A 25,963-nucleotide genomic window follows, 5' to 3' on the forward strand; every position below is an offset into this window, starting at 1 on the left:
GCAGAAAACCATCATTATCTATGTTTAAGTTTTGAATCAACTCTTGAAAATTATCGTTCAATTCGTCCTATTTTTAAATTGGATATGCAAAACCTAAACAATTACTGGTAGCCTAGAATCATCTTACCATACTGGATTATAGATAGATTTGCCAATCACGTAGGATACGTTCCTATGTAAGTAATGCGACAAAATTCGTAAAAAAAAATCGAAAGTAGAAAACCTTTAAAAAATAACATCCTCCTGTGTCGATATTCTTTTAATTGCGGTTTCTCCATATCCGAAAGATTATCCTGCATATTCTGGAAGCAGTTCTCCTAAATCCCTTTCTCGAGAAGTAATTTAGAGCCCAGGTAACATGACTCTAAATCTTTCCGATCATGTCTCAACGTAAGGAAGATGAGGCCAAGGCCGTAGGAAGACTCCGAAACCAATGAGAGATGATGAACGAAGCCTTGTGGTATGACCTGTTGTTAAGGTGAAGTTTCCACCTATTCTTGATGTTGCTCGGACAACGTGCGACCCCCATTTCGATGATGCGAACACTTGCAAGTACTTTACTTTTTTCAGTCGTGGTAGGTTCGAACTGGAGGTGAACAATCTTTCTAATGTCAAGGAGCGCAATGAGTATGCTTTGATCCTGAATTTTGTAATGAACTTAGCGGAATGGGAGGATCAAACGATCATCCTAGTTGGCCGAGAACGACCTAGAGGGAAGAGCTATTCCAGAAACCTAAAAAGTTGGCGAAATTGACCGTGAAGGTCAGCGCGCAAAGACTGAAGCTCCATCAAAGTGCTCGATCGACACGTTTTTGTACGTCTCTGTGCTAACCAGGCTCGGAAATGTGGAGAGTCCTCTGAGCGCTTTGATCCCTCACATGTCATTAATACAAAATCAACGTGTCTATACCGCTGCGTGACAACAACGAAGGAATTCGCGACGGCCTAACGAAAAAAAAAACCACAACGCGAGCTAAAATTGAAAAATAAAAAAAAAATGGCTCGACCGCGCATGTTGAGCCGTAAGTCTCCGGAGCTAAGTGCCGCGATCGAGAGGGAAGATCCACGACGGATTTCAATCCCGATCATGGTCTCTTCTGACTCAGAACGTGATTGAGGCGCGGCCTCTGAGGTTCCCTCTCTTCCTTGACATCCTCAGATCAGTATTTCAGAGGATGTCTGTCCCTAAATTGTCAACTCCTTTAACCAATTCCCGCAAAACTCTTGGATGGCCAAAATGCCATCCCAACCTCGAAAATCGTTTCACCTGTGTGCAGAAAAACTTCCACAAACGGTGCTTGTTAAGGAAGAAACAACAATCGATTTGCTCCCCGTCGCAGAGAATAAAATAAAAAGAAAATAATGGAAAGGGATCGCGAGAATTCAGTCTTCCTCGTCTGGAGTCAGAGAACCAAGAAGAAGATGAATCATTGAGGACGGAACGGCACAGCATATAGCCGACTACCTCCGTATTTCATCAAGGATTCATCTCACCCGTCACTTCATCCCTACGAAGAAAAAAGAATGTTTAGTTTTTTCCAAATTCTGAAACGAAGAGATAGCCGTTTCACATAGAGGTAGGGAAAGGCCTTTCAGCTTATAGCCGCAAAGGCCCGTAGATCCTGAGGCTTCTGGAAGGTAATCGCCTATGAGACGTTAAGTCTCATAGACAAACACAACAAACGACTAGCTCTTATGGTATGCTACCAAGGATAGGGCAGGAAACTCTACGTTACAAGGTGGGAAAGCAAATTGAGGCTTAGGAACACTTGCTTCCGGAGAAAAAGGCATTAAACCTAAAACTAGAAATGTGAAGGCAATTGTACGTGGAACCTAGCCGGGAACAATATTGAAAATTTATTGATTCTCTATCCAGCACCACCAAACGAAGTTGTGAGCCGGGATAGGCTTGATTCAGAAAACCTGCAAATAAGAATTAGGCCTGAATCCAGGAAATGTTGGGCTCCATTTGTAATGAACTTATAGGAATAGGAGGATCAAACTATTATCCTAGTTAGCTCTTGCCTCTAGGTCGTTTTTGGCCAACTAGGATGATCGTTTGATCCTCCTATTCCTTTAAGTTCATTACAATTTGCTGGAGCCTTTCTTCCTGAGGCAGAGCGATCCCGAGGTGTGTCACTTCCAGCGTTACTTTTTCGTCTTAAACAAAATTAAGATCGTTTCCAAAAGCTTCCTGTCACCGGAGCATTCATATGTCCTTTTGTTTATCAATCACCACTTACGAAAGCAGTCTCCAACAGCATAAATTAAGGATTATAAGGGCGCTTTGTGTAGGACTTGGTTATACTGCCCCATATTACAGCATGATAGCTTATTGTTCTGCAAAGTTTTATGAAAAGATGATTACCTTGGTTCTGCTGAAGGAGTATGTTATTCTGTAGATGGTATGTTTCTCCATTATAGATCCCCCATCGTGCGCAGTTGTTTTTCTAGAGGACAACATCCGGTCATTGAACTTTTCAGTTTCAGGACTTCAACTATTTTAATCCCTCGTGCATCGTGCGGTAATCATTTTCTACAGTCCACGGATATTTCCCATCGATGGGCTGATTGCATGAGCTGCCGGTCTCACATGGTAGCCACCCATGCAGTTTTGCTGATTCCTAATGCAGGCTCCCATATTTGATTCTTGAGATATCTTCATTGCAAGTTTATTCACCTATTCACAGTGTGAGCGCATTCGTTTAACTGAAGCCTATACGCTGCAAAATTCGAGTTTCCACCCGACTTTCAGAGGCAGAAAAGACAAGGCCGGGTATGCTCTTCTTGCAAAGACAGACAGTGACAGACGAATGTTTGGACCGGGAGCCGGCCTTTGACTACCATACTAATCTTCCATCGGTAAACATAGGTTTCGCCATGACCTTGTATCTGTGCTTTACCTAAGAACCTCTGGGATGAAAAGTGATAACAAGAATAGCCGTGGCGACGTATATTTTAAAGTCTTACTACACAGATGTCCTCATGCCGGCTTGCTTTTCATGAACGATTGTAAAAGGCTACATATCGTGTTTACTGTATGCTCCTACCGGTTGATACCATCAATACGAAAAGGATGTTATCGAGAATGTTCCGTTTTGTCCGATTGCCTTTGGGCATTTTTCAGTGAGCTTCATGATTCCACGTACCACGAGAATGAGCTGTCATTATTGGTAAAAACTGAAGAAGTTGCTGATTTGCCAACTCATTTGAATTTTACCAGTGAAATTCTGTCGACGCAAGTTTAGGCAAACAGACTGAGTGAGGCAGCACATACTATGCAGGCTGCAATAAGCTTTGAAGGGTGACCAGCGATGTGTGTCGACTACAGTAATGCGGGAATGAAATACCACTTCGCTACGACTGCCGATGTGCGGGCGTGTCTAGATAAAAGATTCCTTGAAATAGTAAGCAAGCAATACTCTTCTGAATTGAACGTTGGTTTCATTGCTGGGACCCCAAAAACACCACCTCCTTCCAATTCACCACCCAAACATCACACCAATCCGATCCCTGGAAACATAACCGCCTGTTTTTGAAATCGTATGAGGCGAATGTTTATGGCTTCAAGACGGCATATTTTCCTAAACTATCCATTTTTTATCACCAATGATCATCCCTTTTAAACTTGCTTTGAAATCTCTAAAACCCAACCAAATTGCTAACTTTTCTAAAGGATGAAGCTTAAAGCATCAGATGTTAAGGAGCGCATAACAAATATTTTTGCGATCGATAGAATTCGAATCCGTTCAAAGAATCGCCATGAAAATTGGTACATATATATATTTTTTAATATAGAAGGTTTATATGACATATACTTTGCTGTAATTCGCCACTATATGGCGCTGCAAATGACCAACTTCTATACCGACCATCCGTAAAAGTGGTAATGATTGAATTTTCACCCCCTTCCTCGTAGGGTTGGGTAGTTTATGCAGGCGAAAAAGGCGGTCCCGTCAATCCTGTTGAAAGCCTATTGCGGCCACCCACCCTTAAAGAATTATGACCCCCGCGTTAAGAGAAAGGATGGAGGAGTTATGGAGTTATGGACGAGCAACAGGAAGGTTCCCTTCTCTAACCCCGTTATAAAACTGTGACGGCCATCCCCACTTGAAAGATTATGGCGCCCCATTGGGACTATTTTCTTGTTAAAACAATAGGACTTAACTTTGAACGAATATTTTAAATTATGATTACTTTGCACTTACATTCGACGTCCGTGATGGTTTTACGTCAGTACCTGTCGTATAGATTGGTCTTCTTAAGACACGGATTGATTCTGTGACCACAATCAGAACCGCACTATGACAAGCAACCACGGTACCAGTCTATACTAAGGCTCAGCAATCACGAAGGTTGATACGAGACCTACCTAAATCTCTACTGTACTAAGCCACCCCCGTTGAGACACAAGTTCCACGTTTGCGACCTAAAAGTCTCTTTGCCTGCTTGGATGTAACCACAACCCCGTGAAACTTCCACTAGAGCGCTAACCGCTAATAACCGGGTTAAAAGTACATCAACCAGAAATTCTCCTGAGACATACAAATTCAGAGATCTATCCCGGATCCTATGGTACCAGTATACTCTTGCTGAGGTTAAGTGGCCGAAGCCACTTCAGATGAGCCTCCATGCAGGCTCAGGTCTCGACTATATAAGCCTCGGAGCATTCGGTTACGATCACGACCAGCAAGCCGAATACAGTGAGTGTTACAATCAAAATAAAATAGAGGCACGTTAGACGCAACGCAGGCAGTGGGCTGTGAACTCCGGATGACGGTGGTGAATTCCGCCCCCTCCTCCTTAGAGTAAAGGCTCATAAATTATTCTGTCATTACACTTTTATCTTGTAGAAAATAAATCGAACCTATATTGAAAGACGCATTTTAATTCTTTGGAAAACGACAACTCATTGTCTGCGATGTCATTTCTTACAAAGGTAATTATTTACCTTAAATAAGGATTGGAGTGGATGGAGTCACTCCCGGGCTATATGAGCCACAATCCCTCTTCTTTGTTTTACTACAGGGAGCTTTAAAGGCCTTTCCGGCGTCCGGGTATACGCACGGACGGTGGACAGTCAACCCCCTCCCAGTTGCCACGGGACGGGACGGAGGAGGTCATCGAGGGCAGTAGATCAGCCCCGAGAGACACCAGCCAGAAGGCAATTGCTCTTGCGGTACGGTGCCCAGTTACGGAGGTATGAACAACGGTTCTGCGGTGGCCAAGAGGAGGATGGAAGGTCACGAGGTGGCTGGAATGGCAGAGGATCGAGGAATTGGAGTACGGGCAACGAAAGAAGGAAAAAACAGCCATCTTCTTAGGGGTGAGAAGTTTATGCAGGGAGAGAGCTGTGACCCCTCTTCAATTTTGATGAATGTTCGTGGCAGTTTGTGATTTGTCAACTCCACCCCAGAGAGAAGGGGAAAGAAGAAGAATGTCCCGTTTTTTAGCATGGCCGAAGAATTGTGGCGGTCATCGCCCGTTGGAAGGTTATGGCGCCTTGGAAAGACGACATTTATAAAACATTAATGAGCTTATTGGTAAGACAATCATTGTCGCGGTGAACAAGGGGGGTTACAGAGAGGACCTGCTCCGTGTACCTTCTCCTCTCCCTCTTTTCGGCGGGGGTGCGGGGAGGTGTGGAGGAGCATATGGCAGCCCTCTCCGTAATCCTCCATGCGATGATGATTGTCATACCAATTCATTGGTTGCATGGTTTATTTCTTTCAGTAACTGAAGAAAATCCGCAGGTTTTGCAAATATACACAGGTAGATTAAGGTTTGCCGACTTCAGCCAATATATATACAGTCTCCATGATGGTGCCCTTTCAAAAGATTCTCCAGAATCATAAGCATGCTGGTTTCGTTTCAGTGCCTTAATAATGAAAGAGGTGAGACTTATAGGCTTTAGCCTAGGTTAGATCTCGGCCCGGCTTTTCTAGCAAGGCTCCTCCTAACCTACCTGAAAGCCGGCGACATACAGCCCATATACAACACTGGCTCTATAGATTTTAACGAGATGTCCATATGGACATCTTATTCAGTTTCATGATTTCCAGTTGTCTCTACTTATCCAATTGTTCGGAATTATTTTATCCAACGGGATCTCGCTACTAATTATTATTTCAGAATCTGTAAAGTTGCTTTCTAGAAGGGTTTTTCGAGTTTCCTTTCTATTTTTTTGTCGGGTCTCGAGTAACTTCTGTGATTAGCTGGAGTCGTCCAAAGGTGCCTTAAGCGCTCATTCCCATAGAATTTTCTTGACGAATCCTCTCGGTTTTCCTGACCTCTTTTTTATAGTGGGTAGGTATTGCGTTGTAATCACCCCACCGTCCGGTCCTCTTTGCCCTAATGAGTAATCTTCTAGTCTAGGTCTGCCAAATTATTATTCCACTAGCTGAACTTTGCTTGACGGCACTTCTTTGTTAGTCTACCGCCATTTTCGTACGAGGTGTAGATGGCATTGTTTAGCTCATCTTGAGCCAACTCTATATTATAATTTATTTTAACTACCTCCTTACGCCTTCGCATCTCACTTGTAGTGCTTCCAGTTGAAAGGAATGGGAATATAATATCGGCTCCATCAATTTTCATAGAAACATATCTGTAGTCTGAGAGCGAAGACCCATTAGATTCATCCAATGGGAGCACTTTGGGAGCGATTCAAAAGAAAGAGAAGGTCATGCCAATTATCTCTTTGTGCCGCCTTCTAATGAAGTTCGGTGATTATCAAATCGCATCTAAGAAGGTTCTCCCAAGCTTCATGATGTCCGTTTGCAGTGGCACCAACAATAACCCGGAGGTTGTGTGTCACGCAGTAGGTCCTCGAGTTCCTTCGAGTACCTCGCAACTTGCGGCTCTCACGATACTAAAGGGTCCAGCACATTCTCACTAGCCGCTCTTCCTCAGGGCCATCACTGCCATTGTTTTCCAGCGCCTTCAAGCTTTTGCGATCGATTCGCAGCACAGCACATTCTTGTCACGCTTAGAAATCGATCAGGCTCTGTACTTTGCTTTTGAGGCCCAAATTCTAAACACCTCGTTTAGCGAGCTGCATCTAAGGATACCTATATTCCCCACCCAAACTGCTTGTTTGTTGGATTTGACCACCTCTGTGGCCTTACGAACCCTCAGAGCGGCGCCTACCCACAGGGAGACGGGTAGTTTCGTGGCCTGTAGGTAATCTTCAACTCTCTAGATACTCATGAGCTGAGGACCATCTCTAACTTGAGCAAGATGTGTCGAATGATTGATGAAGGGAACTTAAGCAATGATGAAAGGACGACAGGGATGAATTATAATTGGGAAAAGGAGCCAATAATCAACCATCACCACTCAGTTCCAAAGTTAAATATAATCTTTAACGCTTTCAAGCTGTCAGATATGATCAATCTAAAAGCAAAACTCCGAAATACTTCCTTTAAAGCTAAATTGGATACCAAAGATTTTTCATGGTTCCCTCAAAACTGTTAGCGTTTCTGTTTCGAAAACTTCAGTGCCTCCATTTAATTAAGTTCAATTCCGTCCCACTTTCATTAAAGTTCGCGAATTGACTTCGACAGCCGAAAAGTCCTAATAGCTCACTTTTCACTTTCATTCAAACCAATTATCTGAATCAATCGTTTCTGCAGATTGTTTTCCTTGAGATGTGCGTCCGTCCGTCTGAGTTATACTTCCTAGATCGCTTGATATATTACATCACTTTCAGTTCTCTCCATTAAAACAAAATCGAAAGTAAATTTCTCAAAGCCTTTCCCTCCAAATACCCACGTTATAATAAATTTCCGTAATTTAAAACCAATAAAACTAATTACGGAGAAACAATAATTTCGATTTGTTCCGTACCCCATTGAAAATGTCTGTCCAAGCCCAGATGCGGGCTGAAATAATTGCACGCAGATGTTTTGGCGATAGAAAGTTAATTACACCCGAATTGAGTGCATTGAGAAGTTTGTCTATTGATTGGCGGCTTTGGACTATGTATGTACCTATCCAGCACTTCCAAACAGATCCATTGAACTTTAATTATTATTCGACATAAATAGATTGAGTCACTCTCAAGTGGAATGAATCGATGAATCGAGTATGTGGGTGAATTTGATTAGTTCGCCTAACCAAAAGTGATGAGAAATTTGTTGCGCATTGGTTGCATTTTGGATGGTGGGTTGTTGGCTTGTTTTGCAAATAAGATTAAAAAGAAATACATTTATCGGATGCATGGATTATAGTGCGACCCACATCTGAAAAAGAAGATGCTTATGAGAGCATCCGTTATTGTGGGACTAGAATGTGTTTCACAAATACTCAGCTGAATGCATAAGTCAAGTTACTTTTTGCCACACTTCCTCCATATTAGGCATAATTCGATAGCATTTTTAGATCAGCTGGATATACCGGTCTAATATTGCTAGCGAAACTATTTTGATATACTCGTACGATCATCATTGTTCTCGATTGTGGTCGTTGATGGGATGCCCAGTGGACAAATTAATTAAAGTCGATGGGCAAAAAGATTTCAAGTTCGAAGTTCTATTGCGTCATTCATAGAACGTATAATAGTTTAACTGTGTCTAGTTCTCTCTGTGAGTTGTCTCTTTGAAAACATTATCGTTATCACGCAAACCTGATTGTTAAAAGCTCCCAGGTAATGTTTAGGCATAAAATAAATTACTTGAGAGCCTACAGGGATTTCAACGTAGTTCTTGTACCTGTGACGAAAGGGCAGACCCATCATAATCATCGATGGGGCAACAACGGATGTCCCTTCTAGGTATGACTTAGTAAGTAGCTTCAGAGATCCCGGTCTGCGCCGAAGTCTACCAATTCGACATCCCTAACAACTGTCTGACGTTCCAGCCTACGCCATCGCTCTATCTAAGGATGATGCATACAAGGACTCGAACTATCTTATTAAACTGGCTAGCATGGGGCAATAGCGCTTCAATATATTGGCAGTGAAAGCTTGGCTGTCAACAAGACATAATGTAGTGGTTTTTCGTCGTAGTTCTAACTAGTTCTTATTTCGACGCATAACTGTAGATGCAACGTGAGTATATTTCCAGACAACTGTAGACTTTTGGAGGAATGGCCTAATGGAGAAGAATTCATCCAAAACTGTCGAGTCATTGACAAACAAATGCCTGCGTTGAAGACCTTTTGAAATATTGTTTTCTGGGAGAATTGGTGCTACGAAAGTACACAGCTGGAAGGAAGTTATGTTCAAGAATAAGGCCCAAAGCCGTAGAGATAAAATCTGAACCCGGGGATTTACTATGCAGGCTCCTCTATCATCTTCTCTCCTCGAGTCTCAGTATACTCTACAGCTTCGCCTGGGCCATACTGTCGCTTGATGTTTTGTAACGAGTATACTACAGGAGTCTCCTCTGGCAGTCACGATTTCTCTCTTGCTGAGGAAATGTTTTTTTTTTAAGCATTTGAATGGCTCAACCATACCTTCTAGAGACCTTTCACAATTTTATCTTAGTCTCTAAGCCCAGCCTCTCCAAGCATGTCCGTATTTCCACAATGCAATATAGCACATAACACATATGTTTCTTGGACCTTTTTGGAAGATTGTTCTCTATCTGTTAATCAGTCTCACCGATCGCCCTATGAGCAATTATTTGGCTCGACGGTCATTTCACTATTTCATGACCTTGAACGGCATTTTTTTCTGTAAAAACTTTCTCTCGCTCTCATCAGATACTTAATTTCACTACACCTTTTCAAAGGTTTGCTGGCTCAGCGCTTTCTCTCCCCAGTTTGACGCAGTCCTCATTTTTCATTATTCGGGTTTCCTATCCTCTATGGCTATGACAAAATTGTTTGGTGGTTGCTGTGACTGTCTCTTTAAAGTGTTAAGATATCTTGTGGATTTACATAATGCTAGCAGTCTCACACCTGATACAGACCCTTCTTTTCAGTACATCTTCACATTACCCTTCATTGGTTGATATAACCTTCAATTGCGCAAAAGCTAACATTTTTGTACCAGCTGAATTTCCGATCCTATCGCATTTATTGGGAAGATGCATTCCATTCCCATATATTCCACGTCGTCATAGAGAGTAAATGCGACCTACTCTATATTATCGTAAAAAGGTTTGTTAAAGGCTGTATTCCGGGCACTCGAAGAAACCCTGGACCCAGGAAGATTATACCCTCCCCGTCTCTCTCGTTAGGCCTGGCAAAGCCTATTCAAAATAATCAGTTTCAAGATCAGATCATGCTTTTGTATGGGTATATACTGCACAAGAACTGTTCTTGGCTATGGTTGCAGCTGTTCGGGTTTTCATGATTGATGATGATGACGAGCCCTTGAATAACCCCGGGGTTCAGAGAGCCTCAGCTAACCGGGCATCTTTCCTATCTCATTTTTGCCTTAAGAATGCCTTAGGATTTACGTGCCAAAGTGCTTTACGTATTCTCGCTCTGCAGCATGGCCTCAATTATGGAGCCCGGAGACACCCTTCCACCAAAAGATGATGGCGATTGCGCTCTACCTTTTACAGAAGAAAAAGGTGTGGCAGGTATCATCCAACACATTCTTGCAATCAATGCAGTCGGTCGACCGTGATTTGCCGATTGTGTGCAGGTAAGACTGAAAATACCCGTGTCTGCTGGGCAGCTATGTTAAGTAATAGTCAATCTTATCGTGCTTTCGATTGAACCGCGGCCTAACGTCTTTGATGAGATGCGTGCTGCATCTACCCTCAATCCTCTTTCTCAAGATTGCTGCCATGCGCAGAGAGTGCGGACTCTCTTTTTACAAGCGACGGCTTTCTTATTTCTACGTTTGCTTCTTATTCTCACGTTTGTTGAAGTATATAAACCTACAGCAGTACGGAGGAGGGTGGATAGGTGAACACAACTCGCAAGACCCTTTGCAGTTGTATTTCCGCTAGCCGCTTGCGATACCTATCCTTACTGAGCGAGTCTGCGCATAACTGACTGAACCGCACTCATTAGCAAACGACACCTACTCGATAAGGAACCTCATTCTAGCTTCTTCAGTGTTGCAAATCTGATGGAAGAAGCTTATCTGCGTGTCTATCTTCAAGCTAAGTTGTTTCATCGGCGGCTTCGACATGACTATAGTTTCACCAACCTGAATAGGAAGGACTGTGGGAACTCTACCCTTGATCAGGACAACGACTTCGGTTTTCTCCAGAGCTAGGGAGAATCCATGTTCCATCTGCTCACTTGCCGCATCACAATTTCCAGTGTACGGTGAACCTGTGCAACTGTGCGTGCGGTAACCAGTGCCGCAACATCATCGCGTATCTGACCATATACAATTCATCAGGCATCTCGAGTCAAGTCTCGTCCGGACCAAGAATAGATCCCTGAGCCGCCCCTGATGTGATCTACATTTTGCGCTGTCCTTCTCGGATCTCGTAGAGCACAGTGCGGTCATTTAAATAATTCTTTAATACTCGCAAAAGGTAGTTTAGAGTATGGAAACGATTTTCCAGCACCTCAAGCATGTGCCACCACCAGAATTGAAAGCGTTTCTTACGTCAAGGGTCACAAGGAGGACGACTTACCGACAGTGGCGACTGTGTGCCTCAGCCAATTTCACCACTTAGACCACTTCCTCAATTACTTCCGCTCTAAAACCATATTGTATGAGTAGTCTCCCGCAGCACGTATGGTGTCAGTATTGGTGCGCTTCTAAGGCAGCTGCTTCCTCGCTATGTCCATCATAATGCGAGGGTGGTACGGCGCCTTTTATTTTTAGTCATTTACCAGTCACAGGTAACTTCCCGGAATGCAATTTCCTTTTAAGCGCCAATGCATTATAAGCTACGGTGATAAGGCTCATTATTGAATGTGATAGTGATTCAGTCGTAGCTTTTCTGTCCACGCCTGGGTTTGGTCGAACATTTACCTTTCTTGAGAGAGATTTTTCAATGTCGATTCCCCCAAGGTTTCACCTGGTAGGTGTCTGCCGAATGTCAAAACATTGGCAGGAGCCATTTGTCATTTCCAAGGATATCTATTGATGATCACTGGCCGTGAAATATTTTAGTACCTTCCATCCTTACACCGTTAACACTAAAGACTTCGTAGCAAAGGTAACGTCAGTGATAGTACGCAACCAGGGCATCGGAATATCTGGTTTCTACCCATATTTAGGACAATAAGTCCTGCCATGGCGACCAAAGTCGAGGGTTTTAGTGTTAAAATCTCCTCGAATAGAACTCTCCCTTACGTGTTTCTAATGTCGTCCTTCAAGGCAGCGACCGTATTCCGAAAGTGGACATCGTTTTGTTGCGTGTGGGGTAAACGCTGAAAAGTCATTTTCCTACAACGAACCCAATCGAAACCATCTCCGTGATCATGGGCCCGCGCTCAAAAGTTAAGTCTCACCAAGTTATCTCTCACCCAGATGGCAGCAATACCAGATATATCGGCATAACTACGATGTTGAGCTCCTATCTTGGCACTGCTCGCTGAGAAGCAACAACCCAGCTCTTCTTACTTGCATCATCTCCAACAAGCCATTTGTTCCCAACGGCGCCCAACGTGGGAGCTCAAATACCTTAACAACGAGTGGTAGCATATTCACCCCAGCGACACGTCACTTAAACTTCTGTACACCAAATGGTTAGCCTTTCACAGGATAATTACCCATGTCGGCACGTGATAAAAAACTTTAATCGAAACTTCTGAAAAATTCAACATGTCGTGGGAATACCAATCGATTGTATCCTATTTGGCACCTATGGTATTCCGTACAGTCATGCACTGCATACCCTCTTCTTTCGATCGCTTGACTTTCACGCTAGATTCCTTCACTTTCGATTATCCAAAATTACTCAATCCTGGAAGCAATTTGAAATCAACCAATTCCCCAATACCTCAGAATCCAGATCTAATTACCCATCCACGGGAATTGTTATTTACTTGTTGGTCTGCACATACTCCACTATTTGCTTTCCACTTCAATTTCATTTCAATTCGCTCCCCAACCCTCGAAAATATTATTTATTTTGTCACAAGTGTAGTTTAGCAAACGAGTCTTTACTTTCGTCCTTGTTGATAGAGAAATGCTTGGTAGACGCACGCTATACGCTAAATGCCTCCATACTTATGTGTTTAGGAGGAATGTATCGATTTTCCTTCGAAACGTATTTTCCTTTTCAAATTACGATTGTAGAAATGACAACGACGACAGCTAGGAAACATTTTGAGAAAAATGTAGCGGAAACGATAAGACCACCCTCGAATCAATGGTTCGTATTAACAATGGCAGGAATCGTGATGGGGCGAAAAGGTCGAAATTGACCCTTTTCAAAATGAGTTCCATTGGGTGCCGTCTGGAATGAAGTTTTCTTTAATTTTGTATATATAAATATAATAAAAGTATATAAAGTCGGTTGGGCGGTATTGGAAGCTATAAAGAGCTTTTCCGAACAGTTTATCGCGTAGAAAATGCATTTATATACTCTATGACTGTTTATGGACCTGCCTTAAAAATGAGTACCAATTCTGTTCGATGGAGAGTGGAAGACATTCACACATATTGGCTTTCATATTTTTCTCCAGTATATATATTAACAGAAAAAATAAATGATACTGGAGAGTTCCCCAATCCCAATTGCTCCACCAGCTTCGTGACTTTCACCTCGCTACCCATAGGTAGACGAGCTGCTCAGGCGGGTGAGTTTCATTCCGTGGTGAATTACATGACTCAAGTGAGAAGCTCGGACGAATCCTCGTTAATTAGCTTGCACTTCCGCGCTACCCCACCCCCAGCTGATACCGTGCTTCAGCGACAAACCCGACTCCAGGCTCGCCAACTTTAGGGCGCAAATCAAATCTCATGCGACGTCTACCCTTTTTCTGCGAAACCTCAGCTCTGTAGACAAGTGGCTTTAACCTGGACACGGAGATGTTCTTAGGCCTGCCTCTGTTCAGCACTTCATATGGACCCTCATATGGTGGCTGCAAGGGCCTCCGGAAAGCATACACGCGAACCAAGATGTGTGTGCACATCATAGGTGCTGTCGTTCTGTTGAGCTGTATTCAATTTCTTAGAAAAGAAGTTCAACGGCTGCCAGATGTGGTTCATCTTTTGGTGAAGGGCAGCAGCTCCCGCGATGTTTCTGGCATCAACGAATACGGCTAGGGGTGCATCTCTTTGAGGAAATGACAGGAGTGTAGCGTCAGCGAGCTGTCGTTTTACCAGCTCAAAAGCTTGGACGGCCTTTGTGGACCACGCAATCACGCATGATTCTTTAGTCTTGGCTCCAGACAAGTATGCATTGAGGATCGCTTGATGTTATGCGGCTTTGGGCAAGAAAGGGCGATAAAAGTTTAACTTGCCCAAAAACCTTCGCAGATCTTTCACCGTCTTAGGTTGTGGGAAATCTGTGGTGGCATGAACCTTGTGTGGATCGGGTTGAATTCCCTCAAGGCAAATTATGTGGCCAAAAACTTGACCTGCTGTTGATGGAATTTTCACTTTTTAACGTTAAGTACAAGACCGGCCTCAAGGAAGCGTCGAAAAATGCATTCGAGATGTTTTAAATGCTCAGACTTTAAAGAAGAAGCGACCAAAACATTATCCAAGTACATAAAACAAAAGTTAAGGTTTCGCAGGACAGAGTGGATGAACCTCTGAAAAGTTTGCACCTCATTGCAAAGACCAAAAGGCGTCCGTGTGATCTCGAAGAATCCGAAGGGTGTGCATATTGCCGTTTTCGGATTATCTTCTGGAGCTTAAGGAATTTGATGCCTTAGCCAAGTCCAAGGTCGTGGAAACACGGCAGTTAGCGAGATTGTGCGCAAAGTCATGTATAAGTGGTATAGAATAGCGGTCTGACGTCTGTTATCGCCACATGGTCTCCGATCGCCGTTGGACCATGTGTAGTAAAGAAGTTATTTGATGGTCTGCAAATACCCTGCTTCAAGAGTGTGTCAAATTCTTTCTTAGCAACAGGGGGCATCTTCAGGGAGATATGAGAGCCAATAGTGCGGATGTGGTGCTGTACATCATGCTTAGCTCGCTGCGAGAGGCTACTTTCAGTAGTTATGTTGCTGTATTTTTTATGATACACACGAATGCGAGGGTCGGCTACCTTTTCAAAAATGATTCAAAGACTGACAGCAGAGAAAGTGGCAAGTTTTCCTGAAGAGCTGAGCGAAGTTACTGGATCTATAAGATACCTATTTTGCAGATCCACTAGCAACCCATAGTGGCCTAGAAAGTCTGCGCCTAATATAGGACCACTCATGTCCGCTACTACGCAACGCCATGAGGACATTCGTCAAAGTCCCTGACTTACGTCCGCTTGCCTGTAGGTATATATGGTTGAAGAATTTGCTGCCGCTAGTTGAGTTGATGCGGAATTAGTTTGTGATTCCGCGATATTGGGAGAACTGAGATGTCTGCGCTTGTGCCGATCAGGTAATAGCACTTAATCAAAGGATCGAATATTGTTAAGCGACGTGGAGCTGCGTTTAGGGTATCCGCAGCCGGAGCTCCTAACAAGTTTAGTTTTTTGAAGTCGCGAATGAGGACGGGTTGGCACATTCCTTTGCTTTGTCGGCACCAACAAATTGCAAGACTCATTGAGGACCCCGACACATGAATACCCGATTGCCCATTTCGGTTGACGGACCACGAACGCGTTCGGGACCAATCACCTGAACGTAAAGCTCTAACTGTTGCCGCTAGTTTAAAGACGGTAGCCGCGAGGGTTGCTACCATCTGGTGCAGCTCAACAATTTGGCCCGTGGCTTCCCGCGACACATCATTGTCCACGGGGCGCGGGTGCACCTCGTGGATTTTGTCAGCAGTGTTTGCTAATAGGTCCAACGGTCGGGAGTCTGCACAGGCCAAGATGCTCTAAGTGCTTTCCGGAAGTTACTGCTACCACAGCATCACATTATATTCTAAAGGAATCTGGTTTCGAACATTGCAGGAGCATCTTATATTCACGCTGTGCTTTCCAGGAATTTGGCCAGTCTTTACTCTCATTGCTTTTACAAGCAAGATTCAGAAACCATGCGAATTTTGTCCAATCCATTTTTCTTCGATTTCTAGGAGTCTTTGCATTATAGTCTCTTCGTCTGACATTTTCAGACAGAATTCTAAGTATCGGTGGTCTGACAATGAGACTTCGTCCAGCATCTGCCAGTCCATAATTAACTGTAACATATTTGAAGGCATTTTTTTTCACTTCTTCTTGGGCGCACGAACTTAAGGGTATCTCCTGCGCTCAATAGACCAGCTGAAGTGATGAAACCTCTCCTCTAGAATTGCATTTGCTACTCCCCCAACAAATGCCTCGAGCGTTCGCATCACATTCTTGTGTCAGTGGAGGCAACTTTGACTGTTTTTCTCTTGCTCTGGCTTTGTCAGATGATCGAAACTAGGTCCTGGAAACGGAGTTGCTGCAGCATAGTTGCTGATATCAGAGCAGTTCCTTTAACTGATCCGATACCACGGATTCTGTTAAATCGAACCCATGACTCTTTTGACAGAAGAATATAAAGGCAGTCCTGCAACTTTGTCAGGTTTGCTGCCTGCTGAAAATAAAAGACTTACTACAGGTCGATTTGACCAACCTTTATGTTTTTCGACACAATCTTAGTTTTATATGTAATTGGAAACTGTTCAAAACGTTTGGCACGATCAATTTGTAATCAGATTTCCCCTGAGGCTGTACCGTCAAACTCGCATCCAGTCAGCTTCCTTTCCTTTCCCTTGTTCCGTAGGAGAAGTTACTAGCTACCTGTTAGTAACTGTCCTATAGTCCTTTCGCCTCCGCGAAATAACATACGGGGGCGCGCGAAGATCTATTGTGGAGGAGCACACTGAAGATGCTACAATTTGATCTATTTTTTATGGGTTGAATATTATCATCGTTCTTCACTGTCCAAATAAAAATGACGTTCTACAAGTTTCTGATAAGACTGAATTTGAATTTTTCCAGGAAAAAGATGAGCATCGTATGGTAGCTGCCCCTGAGCACCTTCAGACTCGAATTCGAATACCAAGCTGAAACCCTCCATGTTTATGAATTTGGTCTTCATGGCATTCATCAACTTTACCCTCCAGTATTCGAGATCAATACCCGGATTCTGTTCACTCAGCATACGAATGATGTCAGCTGTCTTTCTTCGAGGGCAGGTATCCAAAATCCGACATGTTTTGTTCTGCATAACTCGATAGTCACAACGAAGTACTCGGGCCGAACGCCAAAACAAAAAGCTGGAATTACTGGAATTACTTGCTAGAGGCACTTCAAGGCAACCTCATTGGTGTACTCTACTCCTTCACTCCTCATCCATCGCGAAAATCTTGATTAATAAACCTTTGTTTCGGTCCACGTTTTCTTTACAAATGTATTCCCTGAGGATGGTAAATTGTTGCTTTGTTATTTTGTCATTCTTGGAGGAAATTCCCTCGCCAGTGGGAAATAAGACCGTGGCTTGTACCTTCCCACCTTCAAGATCATATTTTTATTGCAGCGACCACTCTCGGTGGGATCTCTCTAGCTGTGTTGATTACATCTCGGAACAGTGGTCCCAGCCCCCCGAAAGGCGTGGAAGTAGCCTCTAGTAGATCTCCCACCTCAGATGTATTGGTCTCACCCTTCTTGTGCGCATTAACGCTGACTGAAGAGTCTGTTGCGTCCAGTGTGGGTCTCGCTGGGCTTACCAGTTAGATCCCACCTTCCGTAGAAGATTCCGCTTCCTTGCGTCCGATTTCTCTGGAAATTACCACACCTGGTGATGCAACCATATCCATGTTCTCGCTTCCAAGGTGCTTCGTCTTCTTCCGCAGAGCCTTCTTCTAACGTGGACTGGCAGCTTTATGAGGTTCACAGTGTCCAGTCTGCTTGGATCCACTTTCACATACCGGCATTATACCAATAACGTTCACGTAACCAGCTTCCTCTTCTTCTTAAGGGTAAATGAAAGGATTCTGACAGGCAGAATTTAGGTTTGTCAGGTGTTTGTTCGGCAGTAGTATCGTGAACGAGCTAACCGTAGTGGAGTTTCCAGTTTCCCTGAAAATGAGAGTACTTTTGTTTCTGGCTGGTGTGTCGTAGGTACTAATTGCAAGCTTTCCATGCAACCGGAAAACATGCCAAATTTAATGAGGCCTGCTAAATCCGTGCCTCGGTCGCAACTCGGTTACTCATAATCGCGGTTGGATTCGAAGTCGATGACGTCTTGGTACTTGGAGACTCCTTAACCTCTATATTTTTATCTCCGAGGGAAGGACTGTATAGGATTTACTAACATGCAAAACGACTCTTTTGGCTAACGCGGTACTCACGTTGCTCTGGCTTACCGTAGACTCTAGATTTCTTCATCTGCCCTGTGAGTTGGGGCTTAAGAATACATTCAAAGTCTTCCCTACTTGTCGTAAGAGGCGGCTAAAAGGAATAGAAATTTGTGAGTTAGCAAACTGCAAATTTTAAAGCTTTTCTGATACCGAGACGCAAACAGCGCTTCGGATTGGGATTGGCCTTATGCCACAGAACTTTAGCTGTCGAAAACGGGCTATGATTGGTTTCTTGAATATGCGATAGCGGGGGTCCTCAGCATGCTCGTTTTCTACAACTCAAATGAGAATTCGATGTAGGCCTAAGCGAAGTAAAATGGTGGGACTCTGGAGAGTACTCATTTCAATCTTGCCACGCTAATGGCAATGTGCCTTTCTACTTTGGAAAGTCTACTTTGGAAAGTCGTAGCAGACGCGAGTCTGATATCGAATTGCATGGCTACCATAAGGTACACTCTTGAACTGGGAGCCGATTCCTGATAGACTTCTAATTTCCCAGGCTAAGGAGCATTAGAATTGTACAATTCTATGCACCAAAGGGGACTTATAATATAGTGAAGAAGGATGTTTTCTACAATCCTTTACACAGGCGACACTTCCTGAAGGAGACATTGTGATCATAATAGGTGATCTGAATTCCAATATGGGATCTGACAACACTTTGTTCACACATGGGATGGGGAAACACGGTTTTGCGACCGTAATGATAATTATAGAAAGTTCGTTGACTTCTGCAACTTCCACCACCTCGTCACTGGGGGTACTTTTTGCGGGAGCAGAGCTTGCCATAAGGTCAGTTGGATTTCATTTAACCGACGCCGTACGAGTAATCGAATCGACTACCTCGCAATCAGCAGTAGATTTAGGAGCTGTCTCTTGTAAGTGCGTTCCAGGAAAGGCCTCGAAAGGGATCATCATCTGGTGGTTGCTTACCTTTGCTTGAGTGTAGCGTTCACCAATTTTCGCAGGGTTGGGGAGTTGCGAGCACCAAGTTCAACATCGATCACTGGTATGATCTAACTGTCATTCGATAGTGGGAGAGCTATTTTGCTGATCGGATGACAGATATGCTGAGAATATCGATGGTTATTGGGCCGCCATAAAAAATGCTCTTTCTAGGGTGCTAGACAGGCCCAAAAGGGCGTCATAAGGAAGGGGATCGAAGAGCGGAGGGAGTTGAAGGCTCTATTGACTGCAGTGAGCGATCGCGGGTATGACGTGCTCGAACTCCGACACCGCGCGAAATCCCGAGAAGTTCAGCGTAGTGTGTGCCGTAACAAGGGAGGATTTTCTAAAGCGCTAGTCAGGGGAGCGAAGATGCTACAGATCAACGTGATTTCAGAAATGTATACCACATCATGTGGTTGCCAATCTTTCGATGGACACGAGATGACGACCAACTAACGAAGTAGAAAGAAAATTTCACCACGATCCTTAATCGTATCACATCTGCTAAAGTACAGACTGTTCCTTCAAGCAGAAGAGAAATAATTTCGGCCATCAATGCACTCAAACGGCGTAGAGCTGCTGAGCTTGATGGTCTCCCCGCAGAGTTATTTATGGCTTTACCTGGAGATCTGCTACTTCCACTTGTACGGAAATCTTGGCAATCAGAAACCTTTCTCAAAGAGTGGGAAGAAGGGGATTATCGTTAAAATTCAGGCAGGCACCCGTTTCGTGTGTAACAATTGGAGAGGTATCTGCGTGCTCCCTGTTGTGGCAAAGATTATGGGTAAAATAATCCTGGAACGTTTCAAAGATCAATTTTTCTGTGGACGATGGCACCGAATTGGATGTTGCCCAACGCATTAAGTGTGCTAAATCTGCTTTCGCTGCCCTGTAGAAAATCTGGAAATGTAGTTATCTCACCACCAAGATCAAGTTGAGACTGTTCTGTGCTGTGTTTCTATATGGGAGTAGCACATGGAAAGTGTACACCACTGTTACTTATAGGCTCCAAGCCTTCGTCACCACTTATCTGCATCATTTCACTGGAGTACGCTAACCTGACACTATCTCAAACGAAAAACTTGAAGACGGAAGTGACAGGTCACACATTAAAGAGTTTCGGCAATTCCATTGCCAGCCACGCCATGCAGTGGAAGCCACTTTTCCAAGATGACCGACGATTGGGTCGTCCCCAAGGGTACATGGCACAGAACAATAAAGGAGGAGTGGGACGTCTTGGGAAGTCGTGGGGGGCTGAAGGGCATTTCAGGTAACTACAAAGGTGCCATTTTTTGTAAATGGTTACTATATATATATATATTCGCCCTAATTTATCCTTGAAGCATGGCGGGCATGTATACCACTATCTATCGTGCTACAATTAGGGCGGTAGTCCGTAGAGGCAACAGTTGATGGAAAACAATTTATTGTAGACTCATTATACAAAGTATGTAGGTGTTATTTATTTCATTGAATACTCCGTTCAAGGTCTACTAATCTCTATCAGCAAACATTATGAATTATTGTCCATGTCTCAACGTAGGCAGACGGACTCCTGTCTTTTCTGAAAATACATTTCGTAGTATATCTTGCTGCTTTGAAGACGTTAAACTTTCTCCCCGACAGCTCACTTTCACCCTGAACCAATAGTATCTTAGATTCATTCCTATTCCTCTCCCCGACTGCAAGGATCTCGAATAAATCTCCAATGAATCAAAATAATTTATGGCCATTAATACAAATTCAATGTCCAATCGCTAGAGTAAACAGGCTCACAAAATTTTCTGCTTGTCTCCAACAAAGAAAATATCGACATTCCACAATGTCTGGCAAGAAAATTGTCTTTTTTTTCCCGAATTATAATTTCAAATACATTTCAAGACCACAAATGACACATAAAAATCCTGAAAATCCATTTATGCAAGAAAGCACAAACACGCAAGCATCCTATTGCTTGCCAATTTCTCTTGTTGTAGAAATTCAAAAATGCTCCCGGAACGAGTTCGATGTTTTCCCTGAGGAAAAGTAAATGCGAATCAGTGTTTTTCGTGGTGACGTCATTTCAATGACGCCAGTAACAGCTAGTGTGCAAGTTAATGTATGTATTTATGTATTTTCGTAGTTTTTAGTGTTGGCACTTTGTCTATATTTAAAATTTCTACTTTGTCTAAAAATATCGTTTGGTCGCTCTGGGAAAATGGTCTCTGGGAAAGCGAGAGTAGGAGACAGGTTTCCTCTCAACATTAAATCCATTGTTGTTGGTATGGATTATCTGGGAAAGTTTCATTGTCAAAATTGTCGAAATTTGAGGAGATGGATAAGGTTCTCTTTGTTTTCCTCAAAATCAGCAGTTATGGGATGAAACTTTTGAGGTTTCGAGATAACCCTACTTACAATGAGCTTGCGAGTTCTTTAAGGCTTGAATTGTTAAAACAGAAAAACGTGGGGCTTAAAAACTATTACGGCAAGAAAACGGCTTTGATATAGCGACTCTTCCTACTGCTCCCATATTATATGAACAATGTAACACCAAGACCACATTTTATCGCAAGAAAAATCAATATTTCCTTGGCCAATTTTCCAACACTAAACTTTCTCATAATTACAAGAAAACTCGCCAAAGCGAGAACAATTAGTGAAATTTCGCTCCCAATTTTTCCCCTCATTTTCCCAGTGAATTTTCCTTTCGATCGTATTTCGAACACCGATTGGATGTTGTAACCGTCGCTAATCGAGTTTTTCACGTCGCCCGATGTCGTGATCAACATCGCCGCGGAAAAGTATGGCGTTTAGTGGCGATGACGGTGAAAACTTTCCGATAAAATGGTACGCTAAAATCGAATTTTCATTTCTTCTTTTCATCTGACTAATTTGTTTTCATCCACGCAATTCTCGCGTGTTTTATTGTAATCTTAAATGGGCTTATTCCGAACGGTATCTATCGTCTTAGTTATGTGTTCTTGTTTCAAAGATAGAAAATTCTTACCCGGGGGAAGAATTTCTCCTAGCAATAGTGAGTTTTCTAAAAATAAAAGGTGCCTGAGTATGAGAGAAAGCCCGATCGGGAGTGGTGATCGTCAGGTGGTGTTTCGAAAGGAAAAAAAATGTGTTTACGAAAAGTTTATGTTTTTGAAAGTGTTTTTCAAAAGGAATTTTCATCCAAATTGGTTGCTATTGAAAAGTTACGTACGTTGTTATTGAGTTGTTTCGTATGGTGGTCCTATCATCGGGAGAAAATCATTCCAATTATGCTGAATAGATAAACAAACTGGAATCGTTTGTTTGCTCTTGGAAAACCAATTAAACCCGAAATGATATTGGGAAATTAATGCTTCAATTCAGCCACACAGGACTTCTTTTAAAGTTTTTAATAAATCAATTTTATTTACATCTGAGGGGAATAATGGAACCCCGAAGTACTGTATAGATGAAAACCAAACTGACCGGTCAGTGGTCTTACACGGGAAATGCTTGAATAGTCAGAACTTGTCCTAAAGGAAAGTACTCGAAATTCTAACAGGATTCATTTTTCTCAAAGGAGGAAATTGTAGCGATTTTACGATCGACCCTTAAATTTACTACAGGAAGCATTTTTCTGCCTCTTTGAGGAGTTAGAGTCGATTTCGAACTCTGGCTCTGCACATTCCTTTTTACAACCTCTTTAGGCAATCGCATCTGTGTGCTTTCCCATATCGAGTCTGGAACTATCAACTTTACTTGAATTGGATGCTCTTGGATCGCTACTTCTGTTAGTGCGGTACTTTCCTTGCAATTCATAAAGTTTTATTTTGGCTCAGATTTCTGGTATGTCAAATACGAGTACATTTTGCGAGTTCTTGCTGTTCTCGGTTAGCCACCGCTGTCCACAAACACTAATAATGTTCGGACTCTTTTTATTGCAAAGAAGATTGAACTCGACCGGCGGAGGGATCGGACGATAAGGGGTTCCCTGAACTGACAATTCCCTTTCTCCCATCCCGTTAGTGAAAGGAATTCCCTGACTTGAAGGCTTCCAAAGGCGGGAAAGCGGGAGGGCTAGCGCGAAGTTATGTGTCAAACGGTTAGTTCTCTGATGACAGGCAGGTGTTTAGTTGGTATTCCGACAGCGTGCGGTTGTGGGAGTCCAACACTCTGTGCGTAAACGCATTCACCTACCCTACTTCCAACAAAAACCCTAATAAGTGGATTACCCTAAACATCCTGCTTGGTGATTTATAGTGCAATTATTAAATATAACAAAAAAAAAGGGTTGGGCAATCAGACTCAGGAACTTTTTAGTCCTCAAACATTCTTTGGCCCCCAGGCTCACTTCTTCCTGCCTAAGCTCCTTAGCGATAGCTGCAATCACCTTTTCGATTTGGGTCCGTATCCTCACTGCTTTCACGATATGTTCCATTATATTTTCGGGCGTAAAATGCTCCCCGGTTGTAGCTTCCAATGCAGCTTCCGGGCTGCGAATCTCAATGAAATAAAACGTGTTGTGGATCCTCTGCAATATTCGGGCACTTTGGGCAATGTAGTGAAGCATCACGTCCAAATTGATACAGATATGCTCGGTAACCTCCATGTCGGTTCAAGAATTGAGTTAAGTCGAAACCTACCTCGCCTTGGGGTCGCTCTATCCGTTTGTGGATATCCCATATGATTTTGTGGATCCAACGGCCTTTTCCTGACTCGTCGCACTTCTCCTGCCATTCCGCGATAGTGGAATTGGATTGGATATTGTTCTGTGAGCGCAACATGTTCGGAGCGCACTTATGCAATGCGCAGCTCCAATCTTTCTCTCATTTGTTGTATTTTCAGTGCGTCTGCCCACAGCGGCACTGCATACTTTAGGATGGAACTGACCACCCTCGAAATAAGGAGTCGACGGCTCGGCCTTGGGCCACCCATATTTGGTAGCATTCTCACAATCAGCGCTCCGATGTTATATGCCTTGGTTGCTGCACCCTCAACAAGCAATCTGAAGTTTAGCCTCTGGTCAATCATTACGCCTAAGTACTTGAGCGCTGACTTGGAATGAATTGGACGTGCACTTTCTGTGCTTGGTAATAAGTACTACTACCGTCATATGTCCTGCGAGCTGTAGCTCAGCATTCTCTAACCAGGATATAATGCCATAGACTGCTTCATTTGCATAAAACTCGACTTTTTCCAGGAGGCGTGCAACAACTGCTACACCAATGTTGTCCATGAAAGCAATAGAGGTCATCCCAGTAGGAAGTACTCCATTATACCTAATAATCCACAAGAGTGGCCCTAGAACGAACCCTTGCAGAACTTCGCATGTCGTTTAGTATAATTTCATTCCTTAATCTGATTCGTAGCACAGAACCCTATCGATTAGGAAGTCGGCAAGGATACGCACCAGGTACTTCGGCACGGCTAAGTTGATTAGGGACTCAAGTATCTTGCCCTATCTCACTTTATTGAAGGCGATCACTGTGATGTGATCACTGAATAACGTTTGTCCTCGTCAAGTGTGGTATTAACTCTGTTTGCCACCAGGACAACTGCATCCGTTGTAGACCTTCCCTTTCGAAAACCGAACTGATTCTCAGAAAGACCGCCTTCCTTTTCGGCAATTGGACGTAATCTGTTATAGATTATTCGTTCGAATATTTTGCCAGTATTATTTGGAAGGTATATCGGCCTGCAGGACGAAGCGTCACTCAAAGGTTTGTTTGACTTGGGGACTAGCATTAGTTTCTGTTTCTTCCATTGTGTAGAAAATGCTCCTTTAAGGTATGTGGTGAATGCTTCGGCAAACATATTTGGTGCTATTTTCACTGCTGCCTTGAGAGCTTTATTGGGGATGCTATCCAAGTCAGGGGCTTTATTTCCAACTATTTTTTCCGCGGCTTCGTGGACCTCCTTTTCATTCACCATGGGAACTTCGGCGGCTTCTATCTCGACAGTGGGAAGGTTAGCGGGAAAAGATCCGTTACTATTCCATTAAGCAGATTAGGGCAAGAAATTGGTGGGGAGCGTTTGTCTTTAACTTTCGATATTATTGTCTTACAGGCGCCATCATAAGAGTCCGTGTCAGCTTCCTTACATAATCGCTTAAAATGTTCAGTCTTACTTTTTATGATGCCACATGTAATTTCTTCCGTGCGTTTTTGTATTCTTCATGTAGCTGCTCCTATCCAGATCGGTTTCTATTTCGCTGACTGCGCCTTCTTGCCTTGAGGCATACCTTGCGGCATTCTCCGACTTCAGAGTTCCACCAAAAGTTCGGAACTCAGTTCTGGGATGCACCTTGGCGTGAAGGCGTCATATTCTCGACATAGCTTTTCGCCGATCTGTAAAGCATTATCTTCTGCGTTTCTTTCAAGCGGTGTAGTTTATTGCAGAACTTCTTTGAAAATCTCCTCGTCAAACTTAGTGGCTACCCGCCTTTCAGCTGTCGTCCGGAAGGACTTCATTTGTGTACCATGTATGATTTCAAAAATGATGGTCTGGTGGTCACTATGTGTATATTCTTCACTGACGTATCGCTGGAGATCCTTGACTAAAATATCGTTAACAAATGTGACATCTATCACGGACCCCGGATTTCTCTCTTTCGGAAAGTGTTCACGCATCCAGTGCTAGCAATTACAAGATTCAAACAAGAAAGAGCCTCGAGTAATATTCGTCCTCTTGGGTTCGTTTCTAGGCTGGAATCGCCAGCTACTATCTTAGGACTATGGTCGTTTGCAT

General features: G+C 43.3%; 1 protein-coding gene across 9 annotated transcripts in view; it reads left to right on the forward strand.

Moving 5' to 3' along the window:
• The window catches only part of LOC119653574, a 194,781-nt gene that overhangs the window by 59,153 nt on the left and 109,665 nt on the right, over nucleotides 1-25,963 (forward strand). For 8 of the 9 annotated variants that reach the window (XR_005249723.1, XM_038058307.1, XM_038058311.1 and 5 more), the window contains exon 1: nucleotides 21,942-22,084. The exons of the other annotated variant lie outside the window; for it this stretch is intronic. The gene's annotated coding sequence lies outside the window, so the exon portion shown is untranslated. Of the gene's footprint in view, nucleotides 1-21,941; nucleotides 22,085-25,963 lie in introns of those variants that run through there. 9 annotated transcript variants of the gene reach the window in all.

Source organism: Hermetia illucens, chromosome 4 (genome assembly GCF_905115235.1).
Source record: "Hermetia illucens chromosome 4, iHerIll2.2.curated.20191125, whole genome shotgun sequence".
Taxonomy (NCBI): domain Eukaryota; kingdom Metazoa; phylum Arthropoda; class Insecta; order Diptera; family Stratiomyidae; genus Hermetia; species Hermetia illucens.